The 22,649-nt window shown below is 41.9% G+C and overlaps 1 protein-coding gene across 6 annotated transcripts in view; it reads left to right on the forward strand.

Moving 5' to 3' along the window:
- The window catches only part of SYNE2 (spectrin repeat containing nuclear envelope protein 2), a 378,817-nt gene that overhangs the window by 21,850 nt on the left and 334,318 nt on the right, over nt 1–22,649 (forward strand). The window contains exon 2 of one of the 6 annotated variants that reach the window (XM_035260694.3): nt 6,431–6,630. The exons of 4 other annotated variants lie outside the window; for them this stretch is intronic. The gene's annotated coding sequence lies outside the window, so the exon portion shown is untranslated. The remainder of the gene's footprint in view (nt 1–6,430; nt 6,631–22,649) is intronic. One more of the 6 variants, XM_035260695.3, reaches the window with a different exon arrangement.

Below are 22,649 nucleotides of genomic sequence, written 5' to 3' on the forward strand. Positions count from 1 at the left end.
CAGGTACTCTGTCCCGGGAAGGTGGGGCTTTATTTAAAAGTTCCTAGGCCGGGCGTGGTGGCTCAAGCCTGTAATCCCAGCACTTTGGGAGGCCAAGGCGGGTGGATCACGAGGTCAAGAGATCGAGACCATCCTGGTCAACATGGTGAAACCCCGTCTCTACTAAAAACACAAAAAATTAGCTGGGCACAGTGGCGCGTGCCTGTAATCCCAGCTACTCAGGAGGCTGAGGCAGGAGAATTGCCTGGACCCAGGAGGCGGAGGTTATTGTGAGCCGAGATCGTGCCATTGCACTCCAGCCTGGGTAACAAGAGTGAAACTCCATCTTAAAAAAAAAAATAAGTTCCTGTCATTCTGCTGCCTTTTTTCAGAGATGCCCTGCCCGGTGAGGAGGTGCCTAGTCGCAGTCCGCCAGCAGAGGCATTGCTGAGCTGCCGTGGGCTCTGCTCAGCTGCTATAGAGTGAACTTTCTTGCAGTTTTGTTTATAGGGATATAGTTAGAACTGCCTCGGTAATGGCGGACTGTGTCGGTAATGACGGACTGCGTAGGTAGTGGTGGACTGCGTTGGTAGTGGTGGACTGCGTCGGTAGTGGTGGACTGCCTTGGTAATGGCTGATGCCCTTCCCCCCGCAGAGCTGGACCATCCCGGGTTCAGGTACTCTTGCTGTGAAACTCTCAATCCAGAGGGTTTCAGATTGCTGGTCTTTGTGGGGGTGGGACCTGCCGAGCCAGATCACCTGGCTCCCTGTTTCAACCCTTTTTTACAGTTGAATGGGTGACTCTGTCTCCCAGGTGTTCCAGTCACCAGTTAAAACGGTGCCCGGATTTGTGTGAGTTTTTGTGTGGAGACCCACTGCCCCAGCTGAAACAGCTGCGCTGGAGACTCGTGGTACTTTTCAGCCTGGGAATCTCGTGGTCTGTGGGCAGTAAAAATTGGTTTGGAAATGCAATGATCACTCAACCTCTGCATTTTCGCCGGCAACTGCACTCCAGAGCTGTTCCTATTCAGCCATCTTGGGTCCTCCCTTTTTTTTTAAAGGCCGGATAAATTTCTTTCTTTTTTTTTTTTTTTTGAGAAAGAGTCTTGCTCTATTGCCCAGGCTGGAGTGCTGTAGTGCGATCTTGGCTCACTGCAACTTCAGCCTACTGGGTTCAGGCAATTCTCCTGTCTTGGCCTCCTGAGCAGCTGGGATACAGGCGTGTGCCAGCATGCCCAGCTAATTTTTGTGTAATTAGTAGAGATGGGGTTTCACCATGTTGGTCAGGCTGGTTTCAAACTCCTGACCTTGTGATCTGCCTGCCTCAGCCTCCCAAAGTGGTCAGTTTATAGGCATGAGCCACCGTGCCTGGCCAGTAAATTTCTGATGGAGTCATTGTGCATGTTGCAAGCAACAACAAAAGTTATTTAGTATGCACAGAAGTGCATTCTGTTCTTTCCCTGAGATGATATGACCTCATATCAGATCTTAAAGTTGTGTTCACAGAATTTGCAAGTGTGTATCTTAAGGGAAAACTCAGAAACAACTAATTCTGATTGTTTCTCTTCAGGTGAGAAAGTTCTACCATGCTTAGAAATGGAATGGAAACAAGTTTGCAAGCTCTCTAGCAAGTCACAAGGAAAGCAGGGGCAAAGGGAAGATTTAATAGATTTCACAGTTTGAGATTCTGCTTTTTCAAAAATCAAATCAAATCTGTTTTTCAGAGACACTCTCTCTTTTCTTTCTTTCTTTCTTTTTTTTTTTTTTTGAGATAGAGTCTCACTCTGTCGCTCAGGCTGGCAGGCTGGAGTGCAGTGGCACAATCTCACCTCACTGCAACCTCCACCTTTTGGGTTCAAGTGATTCTCCTGCCTCAGCTTCCTGAGTAGCTTGGACTATAGCCCATCACCTCACCTGGCTAATGTGGATTTTTTTTTTTTTTTTTTTTAGAGACTGGGTTTTAGCATGTTGGCCAGGCTGTTATCGAACTTCTGATCTCAAGTGATCCATGCGCTTTGGCCTCTCAAAGTGCTGGGATTACAGGTGTGAATCACTGTGCCCAGCTCAGAGACACCCTGTGTTTTTATAGTTGTTTGATTCAAATGCTTTTCAACATAAGAATATCTGTTAAAGAGCTGCATTGCTGGTTGGCATGCTAGAACACACAGCTTTTACATCACACTACCGTTAACTTTCCAGCTGTTTTTTCTCATCTACTTTGATTTTCCTTTTTAAAATTAAAATTAAAATTTTTAATCATACTTTGTTGTTTTTAACCAGTCAGAATGCTAAGATTTGATGGTTAGGTAAGACCAGCTATGAAATATTTAGTAAGAACTCCCCATTTATCAATGTGGTTACACAGAAATGGATGGTTCTTGGAGGCAGAGTTAAAGAGAAACACAACCCCAAGAAGGACAGAAAGGAACACTAATTTTGGGGAGATTTGAATTTTTCAAAAAAATGTCACTAGAACAAGTATTTCCTTAGCATTCTAGTATGAAAACCATTATCTAAAGTGGTTAAGAGATGTCATTTTAAAACATATTTCAGAGACAGGGTTTTACTGTGAGAATACCAGCTAATTTTTATGCTTTTTTGTAGAGATGGGGTTTTGCCATGTTGTCCAGGCTGGTCGCAAACTCCTGAGCTCAAGCCATCTGCCTGCTTCAGCCTCCCAAAGTGTTGGGATTACAGGTGTGAGCCACTGCACCTGGCCAACTTAAATTATATCTATATATAGATAAAGTTTAAAAATTACACAATATTTAAGACCTATGACAAGGTATAAATAATTATACAGGGACTATATACCTGCTTTAGCATCCTAGTTCAGAAATAAAATTTTGCTAATTTGGTTGTGACCTCTTCCTCCTCCACAGAGGAAGCTGCTATACTGATTTCAGTGTGTATCAGGCTTACGTGTTTCTTCACAACTTTGTTGCATATGAATGTCTTCAAAATATTTGACAGTTGGTAGTGTGTGGGCCCAGCCATGCCAAGTTGTACCGGCCTAGTAGTTGCATCATGGATTCCCTAGGAAATATTTTAAGATTGTATCTAATTGGCTGGGCAAGGTGGCTGACGCCTGTAATCCCAGCACTTTGGGAGGCCGAGGTGAGTAGATCACCTGAGGTCAGGAGTTTGAGACCAGCCTGGCCAATACGGTGAGACCTCATCTCTACTAAAAATACGAAAATTAGCTGGATGTGATGGCAGGCACCTGTAATCCCAGTTACTTGGGAAGCTGAGGCAGAATGCCTTGAACCCGGGAGGCAGAGGTTGCAGTGACCTGAGATTACAGCACAGCACTCCAGCCTGGACAACAGAGTGAGACTCTGCCTCAAAAAAAAAAAAAAAAAAAAAAAGTAATTGTAATATATAATAAATAAAAATTATATAATATTACAATTTTACTGTAGGTTGTACATTCTTCTGTAAGTTGCTTTCTTTCCTCTCAACTGTGAGATTCATCCATCTTGGTATATATGTAACTCTGGTTCATTGATTTTCATTGTTTTAACATTCCATATTACGAGTATGTCACAGTTTATCCATTCACTTATTTTTTGATACTTAGTTTTTTATGTCTTCTTCTAGGACCCAGCTGTTCATGTCTTTTGTTTATTTTCCTATTGGGTTGTTTGTCTTTTTCTTTTTGACTTGTAGATATATTGTTTTTATTGTTTTCTGTAAACTGTTACTCATTAACAAATACTCATTAACATGCACATAAACTACATAATGACAGCTTTGCCTTTCCAGTACTACTAGAGCTACATATAGCTACTCACATTTGAAAATGGGTATACTTTAATCAGACTGATATGAAGTCCACAAGTAGAATTGTCTGAGTGTTAATATGCTGTGGACTGTAGATATAAACATATTTCTTGAGAATGGATATGACTTATTTATTTATTTATTTATTTATTTATTGAGATGGAGTCTTGTTCTATCACCCAGGTTGGAGTGCTGTGATCTTGGCTCACTGCAACCTCCATCTCCTGGGTTCAAGCAGTGCTCCTGCCTCAGCCTCCCAGGTTGCTGATACTACAGGCACCTGCCACCATGCCTGGATAATTTTTGTATTTTTAGTAGAGACGCTTTTTCACCATATTGATCAGGCTGGTCTCGAACTCCTGACCTTATGATCCACCCACCTTGGCCTCCCAGAGTGCTGGGATTACAGGTGTGAGCCACTGTGCCCGGCTGACTTAGATTTTTTTGGTAAAGATTAATTTCCCTATATTTACATAGTCATGCAGGTAAAGGTGTTGACCCTACAGTACTCTAAAGTGTGAGTACTTACCTTTGTAAGAAATCTTAAGATTCTCATTTTTTAAAAGCAGTGTAATGGTTGGCACCATTGCTTCCTCATTGAACCGTGGATAGGTCTCAGCATGCAAAGGAAGTAGAAAGTGAATGGGAGTCCGGCAGCTGTTGCTCATAAGTTCTTTCCACAGTTTGATTTATTTACACTATTTGGGTTGGTCACGGCTTAGTTCTCTCTCCCTTTTTCCTCCAGGGAACGGTGACTTGACAGGGTACATGGGAGCTGCTTGTTCTCTTGTTGGCTGCTTGTATTTCCTTTCTGAAAGGTTATTGTTTTCCAGGATCTTAAGCACCAGGATTAGGAGAGTTAAACCATTTATTAGCTTGGAGAATGTCATCTTCCCCTTTATCCTGCTGTCCTGGCTGTGTGCTTCCTTCTCTCCCTTCCTGTATCTCTCTTCCTTACAGATTGCTTGCATTACGTATCTATGAGATAGCCATCTACCAGAATATTTAACATTTTGTTCATTGTAGTTCTTTAAAACCTTCTTGTAGTTGCACAAAAAGACATAAACATTTAAAAATACGTTTGGTACTGGAGGCTGCATCTGATTTCCTTGTTATTAGACTAAATCCTACTGAACGCATTGGCCCTCCCTGCCCGCCCTCCACTCCACTGTGTCTGTTTCCCGCCTCACGGCTCTGCAGGCCTCCTTTGTTGTTGGGAACTAACAAAGTACCATAATTTGCTAGATGTTGCAGGAAGATGACAGGCCAAGGGGTTCCAGGAAGGATGTCTATGTAACCTGCCTTAGCTTTCTTATTTTTAAAATTGCCACCTAACTAGCCTCCTCTGTCTTGGGAATAGCCGGAACTTTAGAGTTAAGAATGTTGTTCAAAAGAAAGATGTTTATTTTTAGAGGCAGAAAATATTTTGTGTCTATTTGCCATAACTGCTTCTTTTTTTAAAAGAAACAAAAACGATTGGGCTTTACAAGTGGGTAATCTCAAAGGGAAAACAAAAATCTTGTGGAAAGATTTAGCAATATATAAAAATTTGGGAAACAAGCTTCATTAAGTAACTTTTTATGTTTGCTTAGTCAAAATTAATATTACTGTAATTACTCTGAAATTCTCCTTTACCTTGCATTTCTTGGCATATAATCTGATTTAATGACGTAGAAAATAAAAAATATCAAAGGGGAAAAGTATTTAAAGGCATTTTGTTGTTGGTACAAAGGGTGTGGTGTTATCACTAGAAGACAGAGTTTTCAGAGATGGTGTCATCTCATTTAATTTTATCTTCTTCATGATCACATGGATTAAAAACAACATTTCAAATTCCTGATTTTTTTTTTTTTTAAATGGGGTGTTGCTATGTTGCCCAGGCTGGAGTTCAGTGGCTACTCACATCATGGTGCACTAAGCTTTAAACTCTTGGGCTCAAGTGAGCTTCCTGCCTCAGCCTCCCAAGTAGCTGGGACTACAGGTGTGTGCCGCTGTGCAAAGATTTCAAGTCTTTGATTTTTAAGGAATCCTGATTTTATTTTAGCAGGATAATTTTTACTTTATCAGCCCCAGTTTCTTGTAATAATGCAGCATGTGATATAGATAAAAATCAAAGACCAGAGCTAACAGAATGGCCTTCCTTCTCATAGCATCTTTATGAACAGTTGTGAGTAAAGGTGATTCCCAAAACCCTTTACAGATACTAAGTTCTATTTAAAGATTCACAATAACAATGACAACATTTTAGGGCTCCCTTCCAACACCATCACTTCCTCCTTCTCCTGGGAAGTTGAGCTTGGGGTGGAGGAGGTGCAATGGTATTCCTGGACTGACATTCCTGTTGCCTGCGTCTATGGAATCACAGACCTTTATGGGACACTGAGCAATGGGATTGGTGATGTAGAAATATTTCGATGGAGACTAACAGAATAGGAAAAAAATGAATTAAGGAATGAATTAAGAAACTCATCAACTTCGCCCGTCATGGGAAGAAATACCCTCACCTATTAAACAATAACAAAACTTTTGAAATGCTGATATTTATAGTAAATGGTTTTTTCTATCTTTTGGCATGACTCTTAAGAGGTATATTTGAGGGACTAACAGTGTATAGGCCAAGGGGAGGCTTTGCTGCCCAGGTGGAAGAGCTCTCTCTTGCCTTTTGCAGGGTCCCAAGGCTCCCAGACAAGGGACCTGATGCCAGAAAACCCAGGACAGAAGGGAGACTGGCCAAAGTGCATGTTGCACAAGGTGCATCTTGGAAGATCCCTCTGATTGACTTTGCTGTACTCTAGGGAGGTCTGTGGACCAGCATCATCCCAGTGATTCCAGTTTAAACTAGGATGGACCTGCTTTATGAAGGTACAGGTATGAATTTGATGGCTATGGATTGAGCTAGTTGTTTAAAACTTACTGAATCAGCTGGGTGTGGTGGCTCGCACTTGTAATCCTAGCACTTTGGGAGGATGAGATGGGAAGATTGCTTGAGGCAAGGAGTTTGAGACCAGCCTGAGCAACATAGTGAGACCCTATCTATACAAAAAAGAAAAAATAGTGGGGTGTGGTGGCACACGCCTGTAATTCTAGCTACTTGGGAGGCTGAGGTGGGAGGATTGCTGGAGCCAGGTGTTCAAGGCTGTAGTAAGCTATAATGATACTATTAAACTCCAGCCTGGGTGACAGAGCAAGACCCTATCTCAAAAAACAAAACAAAATAAATAAAATCTTATTTAATTGCAGTAGTGGATACCATTATATTTTTTCAATTAAAAAAAAAGCCAATCAAATATATTCCATTTAACTGCGTTGCTAATCATAGCAAATAAACTGAGATAATTCAGTGAGTTGTTCAAAGCTTCCCAGTGAGTCAGGGAACAAATAAAACAGATCAGAAACCACTGTCCCTGGAAGCCCAGGCTGTTACTTAGTCCCACAGACCTGTTATTGAGGATTAACATCCACTCAGAGCCAGAAATAGACCAATTGAGACCTAAATCAGTTTTGATTGTTAGTCTCTAAGGATGAAAGGATGAGGGATACGTTAATTTGCTGGGCAATTGATTTTCCCTTGGGATAAGAGAAAAACAAGACCAAAATTGTCAGTCATCAAAAATGGCACAGCCGCTTTCGCTAATAAATTATGTTTGGGTTTGGAAAACTTCCAGCCCTATAAATAGATTACGGGAAGCCTTCAGGGAGAGAAAAAAAGGTGCGCCATGACTGCTTTCATATTTAAAAACACAAAAAGCAAAAAAACAGTAGGCCCATAGAACATGGATAAAAAGTGAGAGGCCTATAACCTAGAACTTTGGTCAAAATAGGAACTGTGATTCATAGCTGAAACTTTACTTTCTAAGTTTGTTACCACTCACTTTCAAGTTTAGAAGGAATAGGTCAAAAGTTTGGCAGGAGGATTTTCGGGAACGATTTGTACAAACAGGAGATTTCTGAGCAGTTCCATTTTTCCTGAGAGGTGGTTGATTTGGTTACTGACATTCTCATATTTTGCCTTTGTAGTGATTAAGAAAACCATTTCTGGAGTGGAAATGAGAACCATCTCCACATTTTAATATTGTGATTGTAATAGAATTATGGAATGCTTCTGAAGATCTACACTGTTGGAAAGTGGCACCATTCTGGGCTTTTCGTAGGGATGTTGAAAGTCAGCAAGTGGAGCTTGATATTTAACAATGGAGTTGGGGACCAAAGAGGCTTATCTTTCATAAGTATATGTGCTCCCCATGTGCATATTCTTTGCTTTCTTATTCTCTGTGTCTGTTCCCTTTTTTTCCCTATGTTTCCCTGACAGTTCTACTTTATGACTGTCTGTGAGGTGTGGCATTCTATATTTTACAGCGAGGGCCATTTGCATTAGTTGCACCTTTTTTTTTTTTATTAAAACTTTTTTTTTTTTGAGACAGGGTCTCATTCTGTTGCCCAGGCTGGAGTACAGTGGCATCATCATGGGTCATTACATTCGCAACCTCTTGGGTTTAAGTGATCCTCCCACCTTAGCCTCCCTTGAGTAGCTGGGACTACAGGTGTGCGCCACTGCACCTGGTTAGTTTTTTTTGTTTGTTTGTTTGAGACAGAGTCTCACTCTGTCGCCCAGGCTGGAGTGCAGTGATGCGATCTCGGCTTACCACAACCTCCACTTCCCAGGTTCAAGTGATTTTCCTGCCTCAGCCTCCTGAGTAGCTGAGATTACAGGTGTGCACCACCACACCCAGCTATTTTTTAAATTATTTTTTTAATTTTTAGTAGAGATGGGCCTTCACCATGTTGGTCAGACTGGTCTGGGATTCAACCTCGTGATCTTCCCACCTCAGTCTCCCAAAGTGCTGGGATTACAGGTGTGAGCCACTGCACCCAGCAATTTTTTTTTGGTAGAGATGAAATCCTACTGTGTTACCAGGCTGGTCTTGAACTCCTAGCCTCGAGTGATCCACCTGCCTTGGCCTCTCAAAGTGCTAGGATTACAGGCTTGAGCCATCGTGCCCGGCAAAACATGGTGTTCTTTTTTTTTTTTTTCCTCTTTCCCCCACCCCGCAACGGTGTTCTTTGTATGGTGAGTGGGTGGGTGAATAAGAAATGGCACCTGTGGGAACATGATCATGATCTCCACTCTGCGGGACTGGCATGTCTAGTTATCCTTGGCCTATACTTGGTACACCCACATAATCCGATAAAGTCTGTAGCCCTGATAAGAGGCTTGCCTGTGGAGGCAGTGAACACACCTTTATGGGGAGCTGGGGAGGACTGGTTGATTGTCTAGAGAAGTCAGTTAGTATCTCATATTTGGGACCATACAAGAATCAAGACACTCATTTGCTGATAGGTATTTTCCCTGGATTCTGGTTGTTTCATTTTTCCTGCAGAAGCCTCCTTTTATTTATTTTTCTTTATTTATGTATTTATTTTTGAGACAGGGTCTCGATCTGTTGCCCAGGCTGGAATGTAGTGCTTGGTGCTATCTCGGCTTACTGCAGCTTTCACCTCCCGGGTTCAAGCAGTTCTCCTGTCTCAGCCTCCTGAGTAGCTGGGATTACAGGCCTGGATAAAAATTACCCACTAGGCCTGGGTAATTTTTGTATTTTTAGTAGAGACAGCATTTTACCATGTTGGCTAGACTGGTCTCGAACTCTCCTGACCTAGGTGATCCACCTGCCTTGGCTTTCTGAAGTATTGGGATTATAGGAGTGACGCCCAGCCTGAAGGTCCCCTCCTTTTTTTTTTGAGATGGAGTTTTGCTCTTGTCACCCAGGCTGGAGTGCAATGGTGTGACCTAGGCTCACTATAACTTCCGCCTCCTGGGTTCAAGTGATTTTCCTGCCTCAGCCTACTGAGTAGCTGGGATTACAGGTACCCACCACCACGCTCAGCTAATTTTTGTATTTTCAGTAGAAATGGGGTTTCACCATGTTAACCAGGCTAGTCTCGAACTCCTGACCCCTAGTGATCTACCTGCCTCGGCCTCCCACTGTGCCCAGCCTCTGAAGCCCCTTTTTAAAGCAGTGATCAAATAAGAAAAAAAAAATCTAGGTATAACTCTTAAATATCTGACTGAAACCATTAAATTATATAGTTTGGATGAGTGTGGTGGCTCATGCCTGTAATCTCAGTGCTTTGGGAGGCAGAGGTGGGAGTCTTGCTTGAGGCCAGGAGTTGTTGTGTTTTTTTTTTTTTTTTTTTTTTTTGAGACAGAGTCTCACTCTGTCACCAGGCTGGAGCGCAGTGGCGCAATCTCAGCTTACTGCAACCTCTGCCTCCTGCGTTCAAGCTATTCTCCTGCCTCAGCCTCCCAAGTAGCTGGGACTACAGGCACACGCCACTATGCCTAGCTAGTTTTTTTGTATTTAAATAGAGATGGGGTTTCACCATGTTGGCCAGGATGGTCTCCATCTCCTGACCTTCTGATCCACCTGCCTCGGACTCCCAAAGTGCTGGGATTACAGGCCTGAACCACCACACCTGGCTGAGGCCAGGAGTTTAAGACCAGCCTGGGCAACATAGCAAGACCCTTACCAAAAACAAGTTCAGTTGGTTGTGTAGGTATGTGCTAAGGAGTTTAAAGGAACACAGACTGCCTCATGAGCCAAGAGACTGTAATGGGGGAAACTGAAAACCATTCCATGATCTACCCCAACCTTGAGTTAGGGCTAATTTGTCTCAATAACAAAAGACATCTTTTGTGCAAGTTTTATCAGAAGATTGATTTAAAAATCTTTTTCTCGTAGAGAATGAATCCTCTACCAAGGCAGGAAAACCCTCTAAAAAGTAACCTCTGCATTCTTCACTAGAATCAGCCCCAGTGAACCTGAACTGTGGGTAGACGAAGGAGACAGGCAGAGATCCAGGCCATGAGTCCTTGGGAGAAGTGGTTGGAGCCCACAAAGTCTCCATCCCCTGAATTCTGCGAGTCACCTCAAATAGTCTGTAGCTGTTCATTTCTTCCAGGAAAGGCTCAGGCAACTGGTGTATCCTATAAAGGAAGCTGGGAAGGTAGATGGGAAAGCAATCTGGGAGACTATTAATTGTGCGCAGTTAGGAAAGGGAGAGTGGTAATATGTAACTTTACTAAGGAAAAAAGCGGCTTCCAAAAGTTCCCTTGCCCCAGCCTGAGACAAAGGAGGAAAAATGAATCTACCCAGATGAATAAGCAATAGAGGACAAAAGTATTTTTGTGTTTTCCCTTTGGTATCCACAGATAGCACATTTTACAAATACCGCAAGATTAAATTCTTCAGTTAGTCTGAAAAAACAACACTGGAGAATTCAAGAAATTAAGCCAAAGTTATTGGGGAGATACTTGAGTTTCTAGCACCAACCAGCAAAGGATATCACAGGGGCATAGAAGTTAAATCTCTAAAGCGATTGATTTAGGTTTATTTTTTTATTAACCACAAGTCACATTCTTAAGAAAATATTTTCTTCCCTGGTTATGTTTCATTTTATGGATGAGAACTTTCTAAATTTAATTTTATTCATTTTCTTATTTAATTTCACTTGATGAAGGGGATGTGACAAAGGTTGACGTTAAGTGGTTTTATTTATTTATTTATTTGAGACAGGGTTTCACTCTGTCTTCCAGACTGGAGTACAGGGGCATAATCTTGTCTCACCTCACCTCTGCCTCCCAGGCTTAGGTGAGTCTCCTGCCTCAGCTTCCTGAACAGCTGGGATTGCAGATGTGTGCCACAACTGCCCAGCTAATGTTTGTATTTTTAGTAGAGAGGGTTTCACCTTGTTGGCCAGGATGGTCTTGAACTCCTGACCTCAAATAATCCACTCGCCTCAGCCTCTGAAAGTGCTGAGACTGCAGGCGTGAGCCACTGCGCCTGGCTGAAGTGGTTTAAAAACTGTGTGTGGGTTACATATTTTTCATTTAGAAGATGGGGTAGCAATAATGCTAAAAGACTTTGAATAATAATTCTATGTTTAAAAACAAAGGAATTCTATGTTACATCACCTAGCACACCTTTTTTGTCCCTTACCTTTGAATGCTTGTTTATGTGGGTGTATATTTGTATGGTTACATTCCTATGAATATCAACATTGGATTCTGTTTATCTCAGTATTTTCTTATTTAATATTTTCTGTAGACTTTAATTTTTTTTTTTTTTCCTTTTTTAGACAGGGTCTCCCTCTGTTGCCCAGGCTGCAGTACAGAGGTGTGATCATGACTCACTGCAGCCTTAGCTTCCTGGTCTCAAGCAATCCTCCACCCTTAGCCTCTCAAATAGCTGGGACTACAGGTGTGTGCCACTATGACTGGCTAATGTAAAAAAAAAATTTTTTTTTGAGATGGAGTTTCGTTCTGTTGCCCAGGCTGGACTGCAGTGGCACAATCTCGGCTCACTTCAACCTCTGCCTCCTGGGTTCAAGCAATTCTCCTGCCTCAGCCTCTTGAGCAGCTGGGATTACAGGCATGTGCCACCACACCTGGCTAATTTTGTTTGTATTTTTAGTAGAGATGGGGTTTCACCATATTGGCCAGGCTGGTCTTGAACTCCTGACCTTGTGATCTGCCCACCTTGGCCTCCCAAAGGTGTTGGGATTACAGGCATGAGCCACTGCACCTGCCAATTTTTTTTTTTGGTAGCGACAGGCTTTCTCCAACTTGGCTAGGCTGGTCCTGGACTCCTGGGCTAAAGCAATCTGCCTACTTTGGCTTCCCAAAGTGTTGGGATTATAGGTGTGAACAACTGTGCCCAGCCCCAAAGAAAACTTCTATGCCTTTGGATATGAAGCTATTACCAGGATAATTGTTTGTCTTCAGTTACTTTGTGGGATATTGCTATAGAATAAAAATTTGGGCCAGGCATAGCGGCTCATGTCTGTAATCCCAGCACTTTGGGAGGATTGTTTGAAGATAGGTCTCGTCAGCCTAGGCAACATAGTGAGACCTTGTATCTACAGTAAATAAACAAAACAAAACAATCTGACCTTTTGAGTTAGAGAGCTAATACAGATTAATTTATGTATATATAAAAATGTATATGTATACTTAATGTAAATATGTATTTATGGATAATTATTTATGGATAATTATTTATATATATTTCTAAAGAATTGGAAATAATTCAAATTAATTTCTCTCAGTGAATTAATCTGCCACATCAGGCAATGTGCTGCTTCATGCCATGCAGATGTCCAGTGGATAAGATGTTGCTTATTCAACACCAGTCGAAGAAACACCAGCTTTGCATGGCCTTAGTACTACAGCCTTGCAGAAACCATTAGAACAATGGTACTATGACTGATGTTAGTTATTGGAAACTATAACATATTTCTGATTGACCAGCCAGATAGACGATTGAATTATGGAGACTGTTAGCCTTATGGGAATTTTATTCCTTGTTAGAATAATGTTTGAGAGGAAGAGTTTAAAGTCCAAGCATTTCACTGGGGAAAGATAACAAGGCTACAACCCTGGTGCAGTTTACAGGTTATTGGTCATGCTTTGTGTGAACTATTTAAACCTTCTCAAAAGCTCTGTGATGCAGGTGGAGCTGTAGGTCCTTGTGTAATAGCAGAAAGGGTGGAAGCTCAGCCTCCTGCTTGTGGTTATTGTGTGAGTACACGGAAGAGCGGATGAGAAGCAGTCAGCTCCATGCATCCTGACAAATGTCAACTTGAACAGTGCCATCATTAGGATGAATTAGTGAGCAGCTAAAATTCCATTTATAGTTATAATTAGATATGAGTATAGTAATTGATATTAATAATGGTGTTAAGTCACCAAAGAGAACTTAAAACATATTCTATATATTGTATTTAGCAGGAATTTCTATCATTCTTGATTAAAAACAAATAGTAATGTTAGTGAATGAGTAACATGTGGAGGCTGGGTGAGTGGTGGCTCACACCAGTAATTTCAGCACTTTGAGAGGCCAAGGTGAAATGATTGCTTGAGTCCAGGAGTTCGAGACCTGCCTGAGTAACATAAGGAGACCTCATCTCTACACAAAGTAAAAAAAAAAAAAAAAAAATTAGCTGGGTGTGGTGTCACATGCCTGTGGTCTCAGCTACTTGGGAGGCTGAGGTGGAGGATTGTTTGAGTCTGGGATATCAAGGCTGCAATGAACTATGATGGTGCCAATGCACTCCAGCCTGTGTGACAGAATGGAACCCTATCTCAAAAGAAAAAAAAGATACAATTATTTGTGGAAAGGTTACTTATCTGATCATCTCATTTTGGTATTATATGAAATAGAGGTTGAGACTGTGGACTCAGGATGCAGCTCAGAAACATAGTGGCTGAGCCACTTAGGATAAAGCACTTTGCTTCCCTAAGCCTTGGTTTCATCTATAAATTGGAGGTATGGTTAGTATCCATGTCAGAGAAGTTTTATGAGGATTAAATGATGTAATATACATAAATGCTTAGTGCATAGTAAGCACTCTTTTTTAAAAATGAATTAGTTGGTATTTATTGGCAAATATGCTTCAGTTCTTTATTCTTTTACATTTTATTTCTTCTTTGTTTTTTTGGAGATGGAGTCTCGCTCTGTTGTCCATGCTGGAGTGCAGTGGTGTCATCTTGGCTCACTGCAACTTATGCCTCCTGGGTTCAAGCAGTTCTCCTGCCTCAGCCTCCTGAGTAGCTGGGACTACAGGCGCATGCCTCCATGCCTGGCTAATTTTTGTATTTTTAGTAGAGATGGGGTTTTGCCATGTTGGCTAGGCTAGTCTTGAACTCCTGACCTCAAGTGATCACCCACCTTGGCCTCCCAAAGGGCTGAGATTAAAGGTGTGAGACATTGTGCCCAGCCTATTTATTCATTTATTAAAGTCCGGGTCTCACTCTGTTACCCAGGCTGGAGTGCAATGGTGCAATCATGGCTCACTGTAGCCTCCATCACCAGGCTCAGATGATCCTCCCACCTTGACCTCCCAAGAAGCTGTGACTATGTACAGCTCCACATCTGGCTAACTTTTTTTTGGTATTTTTTTTGTAGAGATGGGGTTTTACTATGTTGTCCAGGCTTGTCTAGAACTCCTGGGCTCAAGCAATCCTTCTGCCTTGGCCCACTTCACCAAAGTGCTGAGATTACAGGTGTTTGCCACTGCGTGGGGCCTTTATCGTATGCTTGATGTGAGGAAATGCCTATAAATCAAGGCTGAAAATACAAAAAAAAATTATATTGGATGATAAATTTCCTACCGGGGTGTTTTGAGTTTGAATTTGGGAATAATTGTTCCAGACACAAGCTTGAAGTTTTCTGAACTAAAATATAAATGTAGACCTGGTTATATTGCTTATAATACAGAAGCTGGTGAACTTGAATAGATGCTGATTTTCTTAATTGGACCCAGCTTGCCTCCCTCCCTCTTTTGCCAGAATGGGATCTTGTTGCTTTATACTGACGTGATTGATCGCTACACCACCTGTGTTGTGCTAACACAGGTAATGATGCCATTTCACAGAATGAAAGTGTTTTTTACATCCTTACTGCTTGTTTTTCAAATGGGATTCCAAATGCACTGTTGGGTGGACTCATTACCTACAAAAACATACATATAAGCAGACACACAAACTTGTCACCTGTTTTCTGTCCTTGGCCCAGGAATGAGGACCCTGACTAAAGCACTAACAGGAAGATATGTGCTTAGGTAATCGAGAGCTAATGGTCCTTATTTTTTCTTTTGGCTTTATGATCTTCAGATAAGTAATGACTTTTAGAATAATTGATTATAATTATTTATATAAGACAAGTTGAAATGCATGCTTTGTTGTCCACTTGTTTATTATGTGGAATTTTCTTCCTTTTTTCTTTTTTTAATTGTAGACTTTGATTTTAAGAGGTAGGTAGAACAATGTAATTTTAAGAATACATTGGGCCAGCGGGCTCGGTGACTGATGCCTGTAATCCCAACACTTTGGGAGGCTGAGGTGGGTAGATCACGAGGTCAAGAGATTGAGATCATCCTGGCTAACATGGTGAAACCCTGTCTCTATTAAAATACAAAAAATTAGTTGGGTGTGGTGGTGCGTGCCAGTTGTCCCACCTATTTGGGAGACTAAGGCAGGGGAATTGCTTGAACCCAGGAGGCAGAGGTGGCAGTGAGCTGAGATCTCGCTACTGCACTCCAGCCTGGTAACAGAGCAAGACTCCATCTCAAAAAAAAGAAGAATACATTGTATGATTAATGGGTGTAAAGTCAATTATTAGGTGCAAGGTTTATCTATTGGATGTTTATCAGTTTTATATTTTGTAATTAGATGTCTCAACTGACAGAATTTATCTTGTACTTATTGGAGTAGTAGCCTTATTAATTTTGTGTTTAAAATGATATAGGCTATTCATCCTTTTTTTGAGATAGAGTCTTGCTCTGTCGCTGAGGCTGGAGTGCAGTGGTACAATCTTGGCTCTCTGCAACCTCTGCCCCTTGGGTTCAAGTGATTCTCCTGCCTCAGCCTCCCAAGTAGCTGGGACTATAGGTGTGCACCCCCAAGCCTGGCTAATTTTTGTATTTTTAATAGCGACAGAGTTTCACCATGTTGGCCAGGCTTGTCTTGAACTCCTGACTTCAAGTGTTCCCCCTGCCTTGGCCTCCCAAAGTGCTGAGATTACAGGCATGAGCCACTGCACCTGGCTGAGTCCCGCTTTTTATAGTGTGATGAAATTGCACTTACTTAGCTGGGAGGACTCGTAGTGTCTAGCTCCATCCTTATGTTATGGATGAGAAAACTAGGGACCAAGTATGTTGAATACATTCTCTACAAACTTGTAGACAAAACTCAGGCCTGCTAAACCACCAGTCCAGGAGAGAGTCATAACATGGTATTGCCTCCTCATAAGACCGTTCAGCTTCCTAGACTGCTCTCGGTGTGGCTTCGCGTATCCTAGGCCTGGGTGGGAGGCACTGTCTTTCACTGGCCAGTCAGCCAGCAGCTGTGTGTGCTGGTCCTTGCTTCTCTTGCTGTGAGCTGGGATCTTGAGGCCAGGCTTGATTATGTTCTATCCTGGATGAGCTTGGGTCCTTGTTACTGCTGCTCATTCGCCATTCATGCCCTACTGGAAATGAGCCTCATAGTATCACTCACCTAATTATTTTATTTAATTTGCACGGCATAGAGAGAGCTGAAGCACAGTGGTGACAATGGCCCTGAATTAAGTAAGGCGAGGTAGTCTGTATCCCATCTTGCTGACTACCCACTGTAGTGCCTGAAATGTATGTAAATTATTGACAAGTAATAAATGAATGAAAGCTAAATGGTAACAGAACATTTTCTCCCTTTTGTCTTCCTGAGATGTTTTAGGAGACTAATCCTTGCTGTTGTTTTCCAATATAAGTTTTTATGAACCATTAAGATGTAATGCAGGCATTAAGATTGTGTTTGTAGAAATTAACAACATGGGAATACTGATGCTTCATATGTAGCAGAGCCAAAAAAATATGTGGTGTAATTACAACTCTAAAAACAAAGTAAAAGATCTGTGATAAAGATTTTAAAAAGATAAAAATTATCTAAAAATTGACCAAAATATTAGGAATGGTGGCATTTGGATGGTGAAGCCAGGGGCATTTTTTTTTTTTTTAGTTTTCTGGAACATTTAAAAATTATTTTAATAAGCTCCTATTTTATAGTATGAAAATCCTCTTAAATACAATGTATATTCCATTGTGTAGAAAATAAACTGAGTGACAGTTTGAATTTCTATCCTTACGGTATATATAATTTACAGGATTTTAAAAAATCCTCTAATAATAGGTGGACACATTTCTTAACCACTGGCTCTGTTGTGGTGGTGGTGTAGGGAGGAAAGGGGTGATACTTTTCCTCACCCATCATAAGGGTCATGGCTGACATTTCTACCTATAATGAAAGTCAGGTTAACCAGAGAAAAGCATACCAAGTATTATTATTAAAGTATAATTAATACTTCTCCTATTAAAGTATTATTTTTATTTTAAAAATATTTATGTTTTGGGGTCCGGGTCCCATTCTGATGCCCAGGCTGGAGTGCAGTTGCACAATCGTAGCTCACTTTAGCCTCGAACTCCTGGGCTCATGGGTCCTCTCATTTCATCCTCTCGAGCAGCTGGGACCACAGATGCAGACCACGACACCAGGCGGTTTAATTCTATTTTTTGTGGACACAGGGTCTTACTGTGTTACTTACCTGGGCTGGTCTGGAACTGCTAGGCTCAAGTGATCCTCCCACCTTGGCCTCCCTCAGTGGCTTAGAGATGTGAGCTACTGTGCCTGGTCCATACTGAAGTATTTAGTCATAGTTTTTTTTTTTTTTTTCTTTTTGAGTTGGAGTTTCGCTCTTGTTACCCAGGCTGGAGTGCAATGGCGCGATCTTGGCTTACCGCAACCTCCGCCTCCTGGGTTCAGGCAATTCTCCTGCCTCAGCCTCCTGAGTAGCTAGGATTACAGGCACGCACCACCGTGCCCAGCTCCCAGCTAATTTTTTGTATTTTTAGTAAAGACGGGGTTTCACCATATTGACGAGGATGGTCTTGATCTCTTGACCTCGTGTTCAAGTGATTCTCCTGCCTCAGCCTCCCGAGTAGCTGGACTACAGGTGCACGCTACCACACCCAGCTAATTTTTGTAATTTTAGTGAAGACTGGGTTTCACCATGTTGGCTAGGATGGTCTCCATCTTTTGACCTCGTGATCTGCCTGCCTCAGCCTCCCAGTGTGCTGGGATTACAGGCGTGAGCCACTGCGACTGGCCTTTTTTTTTTTGAGACGGAGTCTCACTGCGTCACTCAGGTTAGATGGAGTACAGTGGTGTGATCTTGTCTCACTGTAACCTCGACCTCCTGTGCTCTGGTGATCCTCCCACCTTAGCATCCTCAATAGGCCCACTACAGGCGTGGGCCACCACACCTGGCTAATTTTTGTATTTTTAGTAGAGAGGTTTTACCATGTTGGCCAGGCTGGTCTCTCAAACTCCTGAGCTCAAGTGATTCACTGGCTTCAGCCTCCCAAAGTGTTGGGATTACAGGCGTGAGCTAACGTGGCTGGCCATTAGAGATCTTATGACTCACAATCAAACAAGGTATGCCAGAGAATTTCTTTCCTTTTTTTTTTTTGAGACGGAGTCTCACACTGTTGCCCAGGTTGTAGTGCAGTGGTACGATCTCTGCTCTCTGTAATCTCCACTCACTGCAACTTCCGCCTCCCAGGTTCAGGCAATTCTTCTGCCTCAGCCTCCTGAGTAGCTGGGCCTACAGGCGTGCACCACCACACCCAGCTAATTTTTGTATTTTTAGTAGAGATGGGGTTTCACCATGTAGACCAGTATGGTCTCCATCTCCTGACCTCATGATCCACCTACCTCAGCCTCCCAAAGTGCTGGGATTGTAGCAGGAGCCACCGTTGCCTGGCCCAGAGAATTTCTTTATGGCCAGTTCTTACACAGAAAAGCAGGGGGACGTTTGTTATAATATTTTTAGGTTTTATGGCTGGCTTTGGGGAAATGGGGTTCTGATTTCTATGACCCCACTTTGGAGAAGAGGGATTCCAGTTTCCGTGGCTTGCCTGTGATGAGAATGAGGGGAGAGAGACAGGAAAGGGCAGGTGGTCAGAGAGAAACTTTGCTTCTGAGGCTGCCACTTGGGAGTGTAGTTTTCTGAGCCCTAACAGTGGATTAGAGGAACGGACTTATTTTTGTGCTTGTGAATGATTTCTAATTTGAGTAGGTTCACTTGTCCTGGCAGCATGCCCATCCCCCAACTACATTTGCTAGGTCCTAATCTGCCTTAATGGGGAAATCTTGAGGGTAGGAAGACAGAAATTGCTCCTTTTCCTTTTATGCCTCTGTGACAAGCTTTGCTTTTTTGGGCTTCTCCAGGCAATTAGTTATGCTGTTCATGCTCCTGACTCTCTGTTCTTTCTCTAGAAAGCATTTCTCACTTATTCATCCTTGTTCCCTAATGCCTGATACGGGGTCTGGCAAGTCGTAAGCACTCCATTGGTATTTGTTAAATAAATGAATGAATGATTACTGTCACCTCTGGAACTCTCAGCTCTGCAGGAATTTGGTTTATGTTTTTATAATATTTATCTTATGCCCTAGTATTAGAATAAAATGGGGATAGAAAGCCTCTAAATTAACAAGAAGCTCGGCAATTGTAGGGGAGGAAAAACTTCTTTCCTCTACCCTTCTAGGTTCAGTGGCTGGAGGCCCTGCCAATTAAACTGTCAAAAGAGATTAACAAGAGAAAAAACAGTTTTAATTACTTACGTAGGCATGAAAGTTCACAAAGAAATGTGGCACAAGGAGGCCGTCAGAACTTGACGGCTCATATGCCATCCAAAGGATGACAAAGTGTAGAGAAGAGGCTAGTCGTAGGAGAAGGGGACTCAGTTACGGGAAGGTGACTAGGAAATGTGTGGTGTACACAGGTTGTTGGTTAGGTTTGACTTGGAGATTAAAGTGCCTTCTTCATCGATGGGAATTGTTAAGAGACAGCCTCCTCTTCCTGGCACAGGAGAGGGGGGACACCTTTACAAATGGAAATTTCCTTTATAAATGTAAATTTCCTTTACAAAGAGAAACAAGCTCTGTTTTTACAGCTTGTCATGTTGTTCTCAGTTGCTTCAGCTCACAATAATTTATGCCAAAGAGGAATATTTTAGGGTGAATATTGTAGGCCTCCTTTACAATCATATATACATACATGATATTGGGGCTGTAGTGGGATTTGGACATTACAAGACAAAACAGACCCTTATCTGAAAAAGATGGCTTTTGCTAATTTCCTCTGTAAGGGAACACAGTTAAAGAGAAAGAATGGGTCTGGGCCAACCAGCAGCTGGTGCCTCTGTTGATAAAAGCACGTGTAATTTTGGCCGGTTATAGCAGTGTGGGCCAAAAGGAAAAAGCAAATCACTCCACCTTTGCCCATTTGTAGTAATAAATTAATTTCTGCATGTGAAAGCATCCCTGCAGCTGCCACTAAAATTGGCAAACATAGTTTCTCAAGAAATAGTTTGTTTTGGAAACAAACTTCTGATTTTAACAGCGAACATGTTTTTGGCTCTCATAAGCATTTGCTGCCAAACATTTAAAATTTAGAGATATTTCTTTTAAATATCTTACGGAGACTAGTGTTTGGAATTTTAAAATAATCCTTCATCAGTGGGAAAATGCTGCACGACAGAAACGTGTAAAAATGCATGTGCAGTTATATTACTCAAACGCCTGACAAACATACTATTACAATCATAGTGAGATTCTGCATGATTTTCCCCAAGCATTTCTTTTCTTCTCAGAATTTTGCCAGTTGTACTTGTAACCATTTTGACCACAGCTCAGAAAGACTAGTTCACCTTTATAAATTTCATAGTTCCTCCATTTCCCCCAACCTCTTTCCCCCTGCAAAGTTACCTTTTCCCAGAGTAGTTTCAAGTTCTTCTTGAAAACCCAAGGGGAAAAAAAAATCATTACAAGTAAAAATTGGCATTTTACCTTAAAATACATCCAGGAAGATATTTGAGGTCAATTCAGTTTCCATGGCTAAGAATTCTGGTAAAAAAAAAAAAAAAAAATTGTCAAAAATGGAAGAAGGAGAAACAATTCAAGTGAAGATATCCAAGGAAGGAATTGTAACTTTTTTTTTTTTTTTAGTATTCTGTGACTCACAAAGATTTGAGGTTAAAAATGCTTCTTAGGCCGGGCGCGGTGGCTCAAGCCTGTAATCCCAGCACTTTGGGAGGCCGAGGCGGGTGGATCACTAGGTTAAGAGATCGAGACCATCCTGGTCAACATGGTGAAACCCTGTCTCTACTAAAAATACAAAAAATTAGCTGGGCATGGTGGTGCACGCCTGTAATCCCAGCTACTCAGGAGGCTGAGGCAGGACTGCCTGAACCCAGGAGGCGGAGGTTGCGGTGAGCCGAGATCGCGCCATTGCACTCCAGCCTGGGTAACAAGAGCAAAACTCCGTCTCAAAAAAAAAAAAAAAAAAAGATTTTTAGTATTATTTCTATTTTTGTTTGTGTGTGTGTGTAAAAAATATTGGTAAAGAATGCTTTCTGAGTGTTGGTTTTCTGTCTTTTTTTTTTTTTTTTTTTTTGGTAGAGACGGGGTCTCACTATGTTGCACAGGCTGGCCTTGAACTCCAGGGCTCAAGCATTCCTCCTGCCTCAGCCCCCCAAGTAGCTGGGCCCATAGGCGAGGGCCACCATGCCTGGCTGTTTTATTTATTTAGTTTTTAAATTTATTCATTCTCTATTTTATACACAAAGGATGACCACAACAAATACGTATAATATCAGGTATTATATGTCAGTCAAAAGTGAAGACAAAACATAATCCAAAGGCCAGAGAAAAGCAAACAGAATGAGGGTCTACACAGTTACTAGAATTAGGCCTCAAAGTTAGCCCTGTTTCCGGGTGGCTGAAGTGGAAAAGAAACATTATATGCTTCTTATTTTTAGAAAAGAAACCAACAAAAACATTCTTCATTTCTCAAAGGAAATGAAGTGTTTTCTAGCACTACATTCTTTAAAAAAGAAAAAGAAAAAAATTTAATGGAGGGGCTTTCTACAAGGAGAAGCTGAAGATTGTAGAAACGGTGTCCTTGGCCAGGTGCAGTGGCTCCCACTTTTAATCGTAGCCCTTTGGAAAGTCGGAGCAGTCAAATCACTTGAGGCCAGGAGCTCGAGACCAGCCTGGCCAACACTGTGAGACTTACAACATTGTGAGACCTATTGTTTTGTCACTATATAAAATTAGCTGGGCATGGTGGCACGTGTCTGTAGTCCTGTCTATTCGGGATGCTGAGGTGGGATCCCACTTGAGCCTGGGGCTGGGGCTGCAGTGAGCTAAGATTGCACTACGGCGACAGATCAAGTTGCTGTCTTGAAAGAAACTTTCTTCAGCAACATTGCTGCAGTTATTCATTTATTCTTTCTTT

Source organism: Callithrix jacchus, chromosome 8 (genome assembly GCF_049354715.1).
Source record: "Callithrix jacchus isolate 240 chromosome 8, calJac240_pri, whole genome shotgun sequence".
NCBI classification, from domain to species: domain Eukaryota; kingdom Metazoa; phylum Chordata; class Mammalia; order Primates; family Cebidae; genus Callithrix; species Callithrix jacchus.